This window comes from Heptranchias perlo, chromosome 15 (genome assembly GCF_035084215.1).
Source record: "Heptranchias perlo isolate sHepPer1 chromosome 15, sHepPer1.hap1, whole genome shotgun sequence".
Lineage (NCBI taxonomy): Eukaryota > Metazoa > Chordata > Chondrichthyes > Hexanchiformes > Hexanchidae > Heptranchias > Heptranchias perlo.
The window spans coordinates 58,305,708-58,322,454 of NC_090339.1; the positions used below are offsets into that span (position 1 = coordinate 58,305,708).

At 41.4% G+C, this 16,747-nt stretch overlaps 1 protein-coding gene across 1 annotated transcript in view; it reads right to left on the reverse strand.

Annotated features, from left to right (window-relative positions):
• Nucleotides 1-1,184, reverse strand: part of zgc:66433 (uncharacterized protein LOC321250 homolog) — a 125,542-nt gene extending 124,358 nt beyond the window's left edge. The window contains exon 1 of the mRNA XM_067997303.1: nt 1,087-1,184. The gene's annotated coding sequence lies outside the window, so the exon portion shown is untranslated. The remainder of the gene's footprint in view (nt 1-1,086) is intronic.
• Nucleotides 1,185-16,747: the final 15,563 nt, after the last annotated feature.

Sequence of the window (16,747 nt, forward strand, 5' to 3'; positions counted from 1 at the left end):
CATCATTGACAAATCATATCACTTTCCCCTTTACTCCAGCTCATGGGCTATTCAGCCACTGAGCCATCGCACTGAAGTCCTGGCCTCACATGCGCTCTTCCAGAAAGGAGAGCTAGATAAGGATAAGGATCAGGCTCCCCCCCACTGTGAATGCTGAGGCCAATTGTAATATCACTGCTGATGCCCTAAATGGATCAACTCATCACAGGCTAGCGAGATAACCTGGTATCCTCTTGGTACTTGAGTTAATTCACCCCACTGAGTCAATGGGTGGACTGGGGAAGGCTCAAATTCAGACCTTTAAGATCATCTATTTTCATGCTTGCAAAAATAAAAAAACAAAAAAGGCAAAGGGAATAATTTGAAGCTTTGAAACAAATGGTATTATCGACGAAAATTGAAAATATACGAATTGGCAATGTAAATAGTCCTGTAGCATCACTGGAAGTCTGTGCTGCTGAGAGGGAGACAGCGGTGCCATTTCACCAGAGTATTTCATCGATTGGTGGTGGTTAATATTGTCGTCACCAGACATCCAGGGTCCTTTTCACGGGCCGGTCCTGCTGCCCAATGCCCCAACAAGCAAGTTCCACCCAGTAAAGTAATGATCACTCGTTAATTACAGGGGGGGGGGAACTGACACGTCCTCACGGTCAAACGATCCGTGCCACAGTTGCGGTCCATTTACTCCATGCTAATAGCAGACCTGTTCTGTTTATTGTGCCTGAGTGGACCACAATAAATAAACCATAACCCACCCCCGTACCCCAAATGTTTCCCATTTTGACTGGGGGGGGGGTGGGGTTGAGTTTATGTTAAAAATTTTGAGCATTCAATGCTGAACCCAGGTCTAATATTCGCAGTAAATCAGTCCCTCTAGAATTTATTGCTACAAATTAAAGCCAAGAACAATATAACATTGCAACAGTGTCCAGATATACTTCAAAGCTTAATGCTGCCAACAAGTATCAGACTTTCGAAGTTCGCTTATCTCTACACAGATACATTACTCTCAGATGAGAAGTTTGAGCATCAGTCGCTGCTAAATAAAAAAAAATGCCAATAAAAATATCAAGAATGCCTTACAGTTACTGCGATTCCTTCTCCCGGAGCCGATCTCTTTGCGATTTCCCTTATTTGTTTATCTGTAATAAATGCTTTGCTTGCTTGCCGGAGTTCTGGTGTTTGCAGCTCTCTCTCTCTCTCTCTCGGTGTCTTTCTTACTGCTTTTTACCCGACGAGATCAAACAGTTAATCTGTTTGGAGGGCCTCGCCCCCCGCGTCATTTTCCTTATAAGGGGCGAAGTAGACCACATGAAACCGACGGAGCAAACCGAGCCCCAGCAACTAACAGGGGGTTTATTGTATGGGGAGCGGGGAGCGGGGAGCGGGTTGCTCCTGTCGTAACCACCCCAGAGCACAGTCTATCCCTGGGCACTATTGAACGTGTACACATGCGAACACTGTACCTCAGTCTTCTCATTTCTAGAGAAAAGAGCCCCAGCCTGTTCAATCTTTCCTGATAGGTATATCCTCTCAGTTCTGGTATCATCCTGGTAAATCTACTTTGATCTTCTCCAGTGCCTCTACATCCTTTTCATAATATGGAGATCAGAACTGTTCACCGTACAACAAGAGTGGTCTGACCAAGGTTTGATACAGCTTTAACATAACTTCTCTGCTTTTCAATTCTATCCCTCTAGAAATGAACCTCAGATTTGTTTTTTTATGTTCTTATTAATCTGAGTCGCTACTTTTAGTGATTTGTGTATCTGTACCCCCAGATCCCTCTGCTCCTTTACCCCATTTAAACTCTTATTTTCCAAGCAGTATGTGACCTCCTTATTCTTCCTACCAAAATGTACCACCTCACACTTATCTATATTGAAATTTATTTGCCAATTACACGCCCATTCTGCAAGTTTATTAATGTCTTCCTGTATTTTGTCGCAGTCCTCTTCAGTATTAACTACACCCCCCCCAATTTCGTGCCATCCACAAATTTTGAAATTGTACTTCTGATTCCCGAGTCCAAATCGTTAATGTAAATTGTGAGCAACAGTGGTCCCAGCACCTATCCTTGTGGAACACCAATTCCTGCCTTTAACCCCAAATCTCTTTTCTGTTTTGTAGCCAGCTTTCTATCCATTCTGCTACTTGTCCCCCCAACTCCACATGCTTTGACCTTAGTCATGAGTTTACTATGCAGTACCTTATCGAAGGCCTTTTGAAAATCCAAATATATTACATCTACTACATTACCCTTGTCTACCCTTTCTGTTGCTTAGTCAAATAATTCAATAAGGTTGGTCGAGCATGACCTTCCCTTTTGAAATCTGTGCTGACTATTTATTATATTTTTGGTTTTTAGATGTTTTTCTATTACATCTTTGAGTAAGGATTCCATTCTCTTTCCTACCACCAAAGTTAAGCTAATTGGTCTATAGCTCCCTGGACTGGTTTGATCTCCCTTTTTGAATATTGGAATCACATATTTAAAATGAGAATGACAGTTGCATTATTGAAGTGTGCAAAGTCTGCAAAGCAAGTGACTTTTGATGGTTTGGAGAGAACATGATAGGTCTTTTAATATAGATCTGGTTAACTATTGCTCAATCTGATCTATCTGAGATAGATAGCTTTTTGGCAACCAAAGGTATTAAGGGATATGGGCCAAAGGCGGGTATATGGAGTTGGATCACAGATCAGCCATGATCTTATCAAATGGCGGAGCAGGCACGAGGGGCTGAATGGCCTACTCCTGTTCCTATGTTCCTAAATGTTTCTCCCCCCCCCCCAAAGAATGGTGTTTACAAGACATTACCAATGGGAGGGGGAACAAGATGGCAGACTGGTGTATTTCTCAAATGTATGAAAATGGAAATCCTTAGTACCTAAAAACATAGAAAGTGATGAAGGGAAAACAGCAGTTAGCACGTCGGGCTCACTCCATTGCTTGATAGGTGTACATAATCCATCTACTCCACCATGTTTGATATCTTTACTAAATAAGCTGCTTTGTATTGTGTAAGTGTCAGCCTTGGCTCGGTGGCAGTAATCTTGCCTTTGAGTCAGAAGGTTGTGGGTTCATCATCCCACTCCAGGGACTTGAACACAAAATCTAGGCTGACACTCCAGTGCAGGATGAGACTTTAAACTGAGGTGGATGTAAGCGATCCCATTGCACTATTTCGAAGAAGAGCAGAGGAGTTCTCTCTGGTGTCCTAGTCAAAAATTTATCACTAATCTGGTCATTATCACATTGCTGTTTGTGGGATCTTGCTGGGCTCAAATTGGCTGCTGTTTTTCCTACATTACAACAGTGACTACACTTCCAAAGTATTTATTGTCTGTAAAGCACTTTGGGACGTCCTGAGGTCATGCAAGATGCTGTATAAATGCAAGTCTTTCTTTTAACTTTTTTGATATTGGAGTCAATGAGATCTGGGCACTGATATCAAACATTCATTATAACTAGTGCAATCGTTTTCACTTTCTAACAAGAAGTGATTATGTTCCTACATTACAACAGTGACTACACTTTAAAAAAAAAGTACTTCATTTGTTGTAAAGCGCTTTGGGACATCCTGAGGTGGTGAGAGGCGCTATAGAAATGCAAGTCTTTCTTTCTTCGGTCACTCTTAGCCTGTTTTCGGTGGGAGCACTGGCCGCCCTTTTCGATGCCCGCTCAAAAGTTGAGTTGGGCGGGCCTCTAGTGACCACTGAGTGGGAGATTTAAAGAAAAATATTTTTGTTATCCAACCACTCCATTTTTCAGCATAAACGGGCAGTAAGTAAAATAAAATTTCCGCCCCCCCCCTCATCTTTTCAGCAGTGTTTCACTAACCTAAGCTAGTGAGCCTTGTCTTCAGATTCAGACTTCAAAAATAAGGAAATTTAAGGGCCTATCAAGACGAAGATGAAACCCCAAATGACCCTGATGATCAATTCTTGCTCACTTTTGGGACTGGACAGTGCATCTGTAAAGCTGTTTCAATATTCCATTGCCTGTTCCTCCCAACTAATCATTGTGATATAAGCTAGACATTCAGAGATGTGCACATGTGCAAGTTGTGTATAAATATATTTTACCGCACAACAATTAGAAGTGAAATTATGCTATGATATTCTATTCAAATGAGTAAGTGCAAGCTTGTGGTGTGATAGTGGAAGTGGATCACTTGATTGAAAGGGGGAAATGTCAAAGTGATATCAAAATGATAACTTTTGATCCTTTTTAATTCAGGAATTGCTGGTACTAAGAAAGAAACCTGAACCAAATTGGGCCCCCAAGTGTCTCAAATTTAAGCCATCGTAGGTTTTTTTTTGTAAACCCATGGGCTTTGTTATGGTCTCCTTCTCCGCCCATATGACTTTCTGCATCTGATTGACACGAGGAGTGATGGGCAATTGACTGATGTTTGTGGCTGAGCCCTAATTAAAAGAATCGCCTTCAGCTGCCTAGATCCTAAGCTCTGTAATTCCCTCCCTAAACCTCTCCGACTATCCACTTCTCTCTCCTCCTTTAAGTCAGGTTTTAGGTAAAACCTACCTCTTTGACCGAGCTTCTGGTCACCTGTCCAAGTATCTCTTTATATGGCTCAGTGTCAATTTTTGTCTGATTATGGTCCTGTGAAGCACCTTGGGACATTTTACTATGTTAAAGTTGCTATGTGAATGCAAGTTGTTGTTGTTTCTAAAAAAAAAGTAACAAAACACCATTGGCAGCAAAAATTAGGAAGAAATATGGAATTTTGGATACAAAATTGGCTTGACGACAGAAGACAGAGGGTGGTTGTAGAGGGTTGTTTTTCAAACTGGATGCCTGTGTCCAGCGGTGTGCCTCAGGGATCGGTGCTGGGTCCGCTGTTATTTGTTATTTATATTAATGATTTGGATGAGAATTTAGGAGGCATGGTTAGTAAGTTTGCAGATGACACCAAGATTGGTGGCATTGTGGACAGTGAAGAAGGTTATCTGGGATTGCAACGGGATCTTGATCAATTGGGCCAGTGGGCCGATGAATGGCAGATGGAGTTTAATTTAGATAAATGTGAGGTGATGCATTTTGGTAGATCGAATCGGGCCAGGACCTACTCCGTTAATGGTAGGGCGTTGGGGAGAGTTATAGAACAAAGAGATCTAGGAGTACAGATTCATAGCTCCTTGAAAGTGGAGTCACAGGTGGATAGGGTGGTGAAGAAGGCATTCGGCATGCTTGGTTTCATTGGTCAGAACATTGAATGCAGGAGTTGGGATGTCTTGTTGAAGTTGTACAGGGCATTGGTGAGGCCACACTTGGAGTACTGTGTACAGTTCTGGTCACCCTATTATAGAAAGGATATTATTAAACTAGAAAGAGTGCAGAAAAGATTTATTAGGATGCTACCGGGACTTGATGGTTTGACTTACAGGGAGAGGTTAGACAGACTGGGACTTTTTTCCCTGGAGAGTAGGAGGTTAAGGGGTGATCTTATAGAAGTCTATAAAATAATGAGGGGCATAGATAAGGTCGATAGTCAAAATCTTTTCCCAAAGGTAGGGGAGTCTATAACGAGGGGGCATAGATTTAAGGTGAGAGGGGAGAGATACAAAAGGGTCCAGAGGGGCAATTTTTTCACTCAAAGGGTGGTGAGTGTCTGGAACGAGCTGCCAGAGGCAGTAGTAGAGGCGGGTACAATTTTGTCTTTTAAAAAGCATTTGGACAGTTACATGGGTAAGATGGGTATAGAGGGATATGGGCCAAGTGCAGGCAATTGGGACTAGCTTAGTGGTATAAACTGGGCGACATGGACATGTTGGGCCGAAGGGCCTGTTTCCATGTTGTAAACTTCTATGATTCTATGATTCTATGATTCTATAAGGGCAATTTGAAGCAAAGAAATGAAGAAAATCAAAGTCTTCCACTCAGTTTGTTGCTGATATGATCAAACTAATGAATGATTGTGTAGAAATGGAGATATTAACTGATGAAATATCAGCCATAGCTCAGTGGGTAGCACTCTGATGTCAGAAGGTTGTAGGTTCAAACCCTACTCCAGAGACTTGAGCACAAAATCTAGGCTCAAACTCCAATGCAGTACTGAGGGAGTGCTACACTGCTGGAGGTGTAGTCTTTCAGATAAGACTTTAAATCTATCTGCCCTCTCAGGTGGATGTAAAAGATCCTGTAGCACTATTTCAAAGAGCAGAGGAATTCTCCCCAGTGTCCTGGCTGATATTTATCTCTCACCCAGCCTCACTAAAAACAGATGATCTGGTTATTATCATAATGCTGTTTGTGGGACCTTGCTGTTTGCAAATTGGCTGCAAAAGTGACTACACTTCAAAAAGTACTTCATTGGCTGTAAAGCGCTTTGAGACATCCTGATGTTGTGAAAGACATGATATAAATGTTAATCTTTGTTTTTCAGTGCTACAAGTCACTGTTATGTCCATAATTATGTCATGCATTCCTGACTCGTGTCGTGTTACTACCTTTGAAAGTCTGATTTCAGAGTGTGGAAAAGTATCACTGGTGCTATCGCAAATTCATTTGGACTGGTACAATTAATTCCATCTTCTAATGGTGGCCTGGCAGCATTATCACCTTACACTGGCTGGGGTGTAGCTACTACTGACATCTTCAAACCGATTGTCTGAGATGGAAGCCATACCATACCTTTCTGCACTGGTTAGCTGTTCAGCATTTTATAACAATACAGACCTACTAATGAAAATAATTTTAAATTCAACAGTACCTTAAAGCATAAGTACATCTAGTTTTTTTTTTAAAAATAGGCTTAGTGTGCGCCAGATTGCGTTGCTGTTGTTCTTATTGAACCATCGGCAGAACTTGACTATAACAGAATTTCACACAATGCAAGGCATTAACATATATGTTCAGGATGAGACAGGACTGACAGCAACAAAGGAAGGAATCAGTCAGAGAATACACTAGGAATGGAGAAGAAATCAAAAAGACAGTCTAACCACAGTATCCAGAATATATATTTGTCTGAGACAGAGAGACAAAGAGAGAGAGAGGGGAGGGATTAGACAACTGGAGATAGGAACAAATATATTCAGTAAAGAGAATATCAGACAATAACAGCTAGAGGCAGACAACAGTCAGAATGGCACTACACACAAGGGGAATTCATTCAGAATTCTTTCTTCTTAGCAATTTTTAAAGCTGATATAAAAGAAAGAAATGACTGTTGGCGATATTAATGGATGAATGCTTAACTTCTTCCAATGACATTCTGTTCCTTGTTTCAACAGAGGTGTTAATTTGTTTATTTTAAATGAGCTAACCACTCCGATAAAATAACGGACAGAGGAGTGTCAAACGAGCGGGTTAAGCATCCGTCCATTAATATCACCAACGGTAATCTCCAAATTATTGTTTTTACAGTGGCAATCATAAATGTTGCTTGAATTTGCTTTTGGAACAGGAGGGGAGGGAGTGGTAAGTGAAACAGCACCCCTTGTACTCTTCTAAAAATGAAGAGTATTCAAACCACTCTTAGTTATGTGACTGTGGTTCATTTACATTAAAACATAGGGGAGCAACATTTTAGTGGCAATTTCCTTGGCAGGATTCAAGAAAGGAATTAACTGTTTTAGTATTGGTTGGCAGTGAAACAAAAGTTAGTTTTCCCACATTGCTGAATTTGTAGCCAAGTCTCCTCATATTTGAAGAAAGGTTTTCTGAAAATTGATATATACCAAACACGATTAAGGTGTTAATCCGAGCAGAGAGCATTAAATACTTTTAGACTTGGCCATTCAGGTCAAAGATTCTGCTCAGATAATAACATATTTGTAGACAAATATAAATATATTTTGCATCATATAAAAGGTAAGTGGGTTAACCGTTAATGTACACATGGTCAATGTGATCTCCTGGACTGGTTTTGATCACCTGAGGGGGTCGGAGAGGAATTTTTTTGTCCCTCCCAGGAGATTACATGGCGGGGAGGAGCGGGGTGGGGGGCGGGAGAGAGAGGGGGTAAAGGAAGGGTCTAGTCATGATGCTCCAGGCACCATGAGTGTGGGGCAGGCTTGATGGGCCAGCTGGTCTTTTCCTGCCCGTTATTTTGGTATGTTCGTAGATGACAGATGTCATTACCCCGGAGGGGGAGGGGAGGGGGGTGGTGGGGCGGGGGAGGTGGTGGTAGTTTACGGCACCGAATCAGCACAAAGCTCCAATTATCATATTTGTATCTCATTAAGAGTATGTTATTAAGATCCTTGACCCCTATAATAGGTGGTAACCTCACAGGCAAAGCTTATCTTTCTCCTGCAGTAGATTCTATCCCATTCGCTGATACGAACTCATGTGTCACTCCAACTATTTCTCACTACTTCACTATTTCCTACGATGGATTGCAGTCGTATTTCCACAGTCTACCCTGTATTTTAAATGGTTTCTTTGCCACACAGGCCACGACTAGTAGAACATTCCATCACTGGAATTTTGTTGGAGCTACGATATTTTTCCAAAACTGTGACATGACTGTCTTTGCAAAAAAGCACTGACAACAAGCCCATTCTTTGCTGTTTTTTTTTTATTGACCTGGGATTTAACTGGCTGTACTCTAATGTAACTGATTTAACACATAAACTGGCCTACTAAACATTCTTTCCTGTAACATCTTGAGGACTGGCAGTCTGGCAGACTGCTATTAACTGTATACTCCCCTCTGCGTCACCAACACTACGTGTGTGGCACAATGCTCAGCTTCTGTAACCCGTAGTGGGTTAGATATGCCTGGTATACAATTTTAAATTGGCAGGATTCAGTCTAGTATTCATTCACATTTCATTTGCGCTTTCCAAATTTCTGTCCCTACATTGTTACCTAACTGTTTTCCTCAGCTTTTCCTTACTAAAGTGAAGTCTGCACAGAATTGCACTACTGATTTGGGAATTTCCAGATTCAGGAGTGAAGTTGATGAGAAAGGTTCCAGTCCGAGCAAGCAGCCAGCAAGGGGAATGGAATGGAAAGTTAAGATGCAAAGTTTCCGGTAGGAACACAGGAACAGGATTAGGCCATTTAGCCCCTCGAGCCTGTTCCATCATTCAATGAGACCTGACTCCATTTACCTGCCGTAGCCCCATATCCCTTAACACCGTTGGTTAACAAAAATCTATTAATCTCAGATTTAAAATTAACGATTGAGCTAGCATCAACTCCCATTTGCGGAAGAGAGTTCCAAATTTCTACCACCCTTTGTGTGTAGAAGTGTTTCCAAACTTCACCTCTGAAAGTCCTGGCTCTAATTTTTAGGCTATGTCCCCTAGTCCTAGATTCCCCAACCAGCAGAAATAGTTTCTCTCTATCTACCCTATCAGTTCCCCTTAATATCTTGAAAACTTCGATCAAATTACCCCTTAATCTTCTAAATTCCAGGGAATACAACCCTAGTTTGTATAATCTCGTCTCGTAGTTCAACCCTTGGAGTCCAGGTATCATTCTAGTAAATCTATGTTGCACTCCCTCCAAGACCAGTATATCCTTCCTAAGGTGCGGTGCCCAGGTCTGAACACAATACTCCAGGTGTGGTCTAATCAGGGCTTTGTATGGCTGTAGCATAACTTCTACCCCCTTGTGTTCTAGTCCTGTAGATATAAAGGCCAGCATTCCGTTAGCCTTTTTGGTAACCTGGTGAGGGCGGAAAAGTATTACTGCTACCTTGCTGATGTTGGGCTAGAGAAAATTCCCGCTGATCCATAACTTGATGTAAGTTGGGACAGCACAGAAAAATGGAGTCGAATTTGATGGCAGAGAAGTAAAGTTGGTGATCACCAATGTAAATATGAAAGCTGACATCATGCTTGTGGATGACTCAATTTGCATTTTGAAAATTATGAGGAAGCGCATTAGTTTTCTATAAAAATGGGAATTTAGAAATAGAGGTCTGTCAAGGATACTGACTGGGCAAAAAAATTCTCCATTGATGTTGACAGAACAAAGCAAATGACTGATATTCATTATGTATTACAGGGAGAATCTCCTGATGGTATTCTAAGTTGAGTCTGATTTTGCTCAATAGAGTTTGATTACTTCCAACCAACGCTATGGTTCAATCTCCACTTCAGATAGGTTTTCAGAAGCCAAAGGCATTTTTTGAACAGTCTCATCTGCCATGGAATACTGAAAATGCGGTAGGTAGTCACGACTAAATGTACTTCGTGTTGAGACTGTAAGAGAGCATTTGAGATTTAATACAACATGCAGATTTAATTTAGGATTATGATTTTGCAAATGAACTGAGACTTGTACCAACATACTATCATACGTACATACGAGTTAAGAGCAGGAGTAGGCTATTCGGCCCTTCAAGCCTGCTCTGCCATTTGATAAGATCATGGCTGATCTGATTGTGACCTCAACCCTACTTTCCCGTCTACCTACTATAACCTTTGACTCCCTTGTTAATCAGGAATCTATCTAACTCAGCCTTAAAAATATTCAAGGCTCTGGGGAAAGGAGTTCCTCAGACTCACGACCCTCTGAGAGAAAAAATTTATCCTCACCTCCGTCTTAAATGGGAGACTCCTTATTTTTAAACTGTGTCCCCTAGTTCTAGTCTCTCCCACAAGGGGAAATGTCCTCTCAGCATCCACCCTTCAAATCCCCTCAGGATCTTATATGTTTCAATAAGATCACCTCTCATTCTTCTAAACTCCAATCTATACAGACCCAACTTGTAGGAGGATAGTCCACATGGACAGTGCAATGAGTGAACATTCAGACCAGACTTTTAATATTTATTTTATTGCAAATGTAAAGTGAAAATTTCTTTGAGGTAGTCCACTGTATTTTGATATATTTAAAGTCCTAACATGGTAATGGAGGGGAACTGGTGGTGATGGTGGGGATGCAGGCAAGGAAAGGTGGCAGTGGACATTTAATATAAACACATGAGGTGCTGTACGTTGGAAGAATGCATGATGTACATACATTATGGATGGAATATAATAAAACTAATAGTGAAGTTGAAAAGAGCCATGGGGACGGGGAAGGGGGGAGATGAGTCATCGGAGGCTCAGCACTTAACATGTGGAGCAGCAATAAAACTAATGCAGAACTATATAGCAGAACATAAGTCAGACGTTGTCATGCTGAAACTGTACAATGTGCTGGTTAGGCTGCAGCTCCAGCATTGTGCCCAATTTTGTTCACCAGACATGAAGGAAACATTCTAAGACTATAGTAAGATTTAGTAATGAGTAATGAACCAGGTTTAGTTAACAGCTTAACTGTGCGTGAACATCTATTCAATAGCGATCATAACATGATCGAGTTCAATGTAGTGTTTGAAAGGGAAAAAAGTGAGTCAGCTGCTAAGATTCTAGACTTGGGTATGGCCGACTTCAATGGGATGAGACAGAGACTGTCCACAGTAAACTGGGCAAATGTGTTAATGGGTAAAACAACTGATGATCAGTGGGAAATGTTTAAAGAAACATTTAACGAGATACAGAACCGGTTTATACCCCTGAGGGGCAAGAACTCTACTTGCCAAAAAAGCAGCCATGGACAACTAAAGAGGTAAGGGACAGTATAAGACGTAAGGAAAGGGCATACAAAAAGGCAAAAGAAAGCACAGATCCTGGCGAATGGGAAAGATACAAAGATCGACAAAGGGTCACAAAACAGATAGTAAGAGCTACAAAAAGAGAGTATGAAAAGAAACTTGCAAGGAATATCAAAACCAATACAAAGAACTTTTATAGTTATATTAGGAAAAAGAGGGTGGTCAGGAGCAGTGTTGGCCCCTTAATAATTGAAAGTGGGGATATTGTCATTGACAATGGGGAAATGGCGGACATGTTTAATTATTACTTTGCGTCAGTATTTACAGTAGAAAAAGAGGATAGCATGCCGGAAATCCCAAGAAAACTAATATTGAATCGCGGACAGGGACTCGATAAAATTAACATAAGTAAAGCAACAGTAATGAAGAAAATAATAGCACTAAAGAGTGACACATCCCAAGGACCAAATGGTTTCCTTCCCAGGATTTTAAAGGAAGGAGGTGAGCACATTGCAGATGCCCTAACTATAATTCTTAATACCAGCATTCTTTGACCCTTTACAGATGCAAGCCTTCTCCTGTACACCCACGGCCTGAGACTCAATTCTTGTTCAAATAGTTTTTAAGACATGTACAGCTGTATCCATTATAGCATTAAACAATGGGCCATAATTTGCTCTCACCATCTGCTTCGTATTTCAAAGAAGAGTAGGGGAGTTCTCCCCAGTGTCCTGGCCAACATTTATCTCTCAACCAACATCACAAAAAACAGATTATCTGGTCATTATCACATTGCCGTTTGTGGGAGCTTGCTATGTGCAAATTGGCTGCCGTGCTTCCTACATTACAGAAGGGAGTAAAGTTGAGAGCAGCAAGAGAGGGGAAGACCCGGGGGAAATTTACAATACAAATAGTACAAACAGTTGTTCAAGAACAAGTGAAAGGGAAAAGCGTAGAGCAGCAGAAAGAAAGTGTACTTTAGACACTACAGATAAAGTGAAAACTAGAAGGCGTAAGGCGATTAACCCAGCATCAAAGCTGAAGGTCAGGCTAGGGTGTGTGGCCCAACTAAGAGTTCTATATATAAATACACGGAGTGTAAGGAATAAATTAAATGAACTACAGGTTCAAATTCAAATTGGAGGGTATGACATGATAGCTATTACTGAGACATGGCTGCAGGATGGTCAGGATTGGGAACTAAATATATCGGGTTATAAGGTCTACAGGAGAGATAGGGAAAATGGAAGAAAGGGAGGAGTAGTGATTAGAGATGAAATCAATTCAATGATAAAGGAGGATATAACGAGAGGTAAGCAGCCAACAGAGACCATATGGGTTGAATTGAGAAATAGGAAAGGATCTAAGACTATAGTGAGAGTTGTGTATAGGACCCCTGGCAGCAGCTCTGAAGTGCTAGATTGTATAAATGCAGAGATTAGACAAGCGTGTAAGAAAGGCATAGTGGTCTTAATGGGGGACTTTAACCTTCACATAGATTGGGGAAAGCAGACTAGCAACTGTCAGAAAGGTAGGGAATTTCTTGAGTGTGTCCGGGATAGTTTTCCACAGCAGTATGTCCTAGAGGCAACAAGGGGGCAAGCCATGCTAGATTTAGTAATGAGTAATGAACCAGATTTAGTTAACAGCTTAACTGTGTGAGAACATCTATCCAATAGCAATCATAACATGATCGAGTTCAATGTAGTGTTTGAAAGGGAAAAAAAAGTGAGTCAGCTGCTAAGATTCTAGACATAGGTAAGGCCGACTTCAATGGGATGAGACAGAGATTGTTCACAGTAAACTGGGCAAATGTGTTAATGGGTAAAACGACTGATGATCAGTGGGAAAAGTTTAAAGAAACATTTAACGAGATACAGAACCAGTTTATACCCCTGAGGGGCAAGAACTCTACTTGCCAATAAAAACAGCCATGGACAACTAAAGAGGTAAGGGACAGTATAAGACGTAAGGAAAGGGCATACAAAAAGGCAAAAAATGGCACAGATCCTGATGAATGGGAAAGGTACAAAGATCAACAAAGGGTCACAAAACAGATAGTAAGAGCTACAAAAAGAGATTATGAAATGAAACTTGCAAGGGATTAAACAAATACAAAGAACTTTTATAGTTATATTAGGAAAAAGAGGGTGGTCAGGAGCAGTGTTGGCCCCTTAAAAACTGAAAGTGGGGATATTGTCATTGACAATGGGAAAATGGCTGACGTGTTGAATAATTACTTTGAGTCAGTATTTACAGTAGAAAAAGAGGATAGCATGCCGGAAATCCCAAGAAAACTAATATTGAATCGCGGACAGGGACTCGATAAAATTAACATAAGTAAAGCAACAGTAATGAAGCAAATAATAGAACTAAAGAGTGACAAATCCCCAGGACCAGATGGTTTCCATCCCAGGGCTTTAAAGGAAGGAGGTGTGCAGATTGCAGATGCCCTAACTATAATCTTTCAAAGTTCTCTAGATTCAGGAACTGTCCCTCTGGATTGGAAAATTGCACATGTCACTCCGCTTTTAAGAAAGGAGAGAGAGGGAAACTGGGGAATTATAGACCAGTTAGCCTAACATCTGTTGTGGGGAAAATGCTGGAGTCTATAATTAAGGATAGGGTGACTGAACAACTCGAGAATTTTCAGTTAATCAGGGAGAGCCAGCATGGATTTGTGAAAGGTAGGTCGTGCCTGACAAACCTGATTGAATTTTTTGTAGAGGTGACTAAAGTAGTGGATAGGGGAATGTCAATGGGTATTATTTATATGGACTTCCAGAAGGCATTTGATAAGGTCGCACATAAGAGACTGTTAGCTAAGATAGAAGCCCATGGAATCGAGGGAAAAGTACAGACTTGGTTAGGAAATTGGCTGAGCGAAAGGCGACAGAGAGTAAGGATAATGGGTAAGTATTCACATTGGCAGGATGTGACTAGTGGAGTCCCGCAGGGATCTGTCTTGGGGCCTCAATTATTCACAATATTTATTAATGACTTAGATGAAGGCATAGAAAGTCTCATATCTGAGTTTGCCGATGTCACAAAGATTGGTGGCATTGTAAGCAGTGTAGATGAAAACATAAAATTACAAAGGGATGTTGATAGATTAGGTGAATGGGCAAAACTGTGACAAATGGAATTCAAGGTGGACAAATGTGAGGTCATCCACTTTGGATCAAAAAAGGATAGAACAGGGTAATTTCTAAATGGTAAAAAGTTAAAAACTGTGGATGTCCAAAGGGACTTAGGGGTGCAGGTACATAGATCATTGAAGTGTCATGAACAGGTGCAGAAAATAATCAATAAGGCTAATGGAATGCTGGCTTTTATATCTAGAGGACTGGAGTACAAGGGGCAGAAGTTATGCTGCAGCTATACAAAACCCTGGTTAGACCGCACCTGGAGTACTGTGAGCAGTTCTGGGCACCGCACCTTCGGAAGGACATATTGGCCTTGGAGGGAGTGCAGCGTAGGTTTACTAGAATGATACCCGGACTTCAAGGGTTAAGTTACGAGGAGAGATTACACAAATTGGGGTTGTATTCTCTGGAGTTTAGAAGGTTAAGGGGTGATCTGATCAAAGTTTATCAGATATTAACAGGAACGGATAGGGTGGATAGAGAGAAACTATTTCCGCTGGTTGGGGATTTTGGGAGTAGGGGGCACAGTCTAAAAATTAGAGCCAGACCTTTCAGGAGTGAGATTAGAAAACATTTCTACACACAAAGGGTGGTAGAAGTTTGGAACTCTCTTCCCCAAATGGCAATTGATACTAGCTCAATTGCTAAATTTAAATCTGAGATAGATAGCTTTTTGGCAACCAAAGGTATTAAGGGATATGGGCCAAAGGCAGGTATATGGAGCTCGATCACAGATCAGCCATGATCTTATCAAATGGCGGAGCAGGCACGAGGGGCTGAATGGCCTACTCCTGTTCCTATGTTCCTCAGTCCAAAGAAAAGCCATAAGGCTGATCCCTAGAGCAAGAAGATTGTGTTATGAAGGAAAACTAGAGCAACTGGGTCCTTTTGGTTTTGAAGGTAAGTGGCTGATGGATGACCTTACAGAGGTATTTAAGGTACTAAATGGCATTCATAAAATCATTCTGAAGCACTACTTCAAGATTTCCTAAGCAGAAAATGGGACACAGATTAAAATAAAAGTCAATTTAGGACCGATGTCAGGAAGTCCTTCACTCGTGGAATGATTAATGGCCTTCTGGGTAGGGTACTCGAGACAAAAAGCTTAATGCATTCTTTTTCCTGGCTGGATGAGCTAAGATGGCCTCCTCATCTGTATTTATCCTGTGATCTGTGAGATTCTGAAACAACCTGCTCCTAAAACTCAGTGGAAGGATGAAGGGTGTAAGCAGATCGCCTCTGAGTCAGAAGGTCGTGGGTTCAAGTCCCACTCCAGCGACTTGGACACAAAATCTAGGCTGACACTCCAGTGTAGTACTGAGGGAGTGCTGCACTGACGGAGGTACCGTCTTTCGGATGAGATGTTAAACTGTCTGCCTTCTCTGGTGAATATAAAAGATCCCATGGCACTATTTTGAAGAAGAGCAGGGGAGTTCTCCCCAGTGTCCTGACCAACATTTACCCCTCAACCAACACCAAAAAACAGATTATCTGGTCATTATCACATTGCTGTTTCTGGGAGCTTGCTGTACGCAAATTGGCTGCCGTGTTTCTGACATTACAACTGCAAATACACATCATTGTCTGTTGAGTGCTTTGGGACGTTCTGAGGTTGTGAAAGGCTCCACAGTATATAAATGCAAGTATTTTCTTTCTTTGGGGGTGGGGTATTTGGAAGGAGTTTGTACAATTGTAAACTTGCTTCCTCTATCCTTGAGAGAAATAGCACGTTGGGAAGGTTTAATGTGTAATAGTTACTCTATTTGCTACAAAACAAGCTTTAGAATAGCCCCAGATGAAATTAACTCAGTAATCCCATTGCCTGGTCAATCGCCAATAGTGAAATGTTTTGCATCTGTCATTGGCTAAAGTTGACACTAAAGTGTCTTCACTGCATCGATTGGTGCCATTGGTGAGATGGTCTGACATCCAGCAAGTTTCAGCAGCAGCTCGGCTCCCTGAATTTCCGGGTATTCCAGACATTGTCAGCGGCCAGTGAATTGAATGACAGGACGTTTCACCACCAGGGAGCGAGTTTATTGCGGGCATCAGAGGCGGGACCTGTGATGCGGA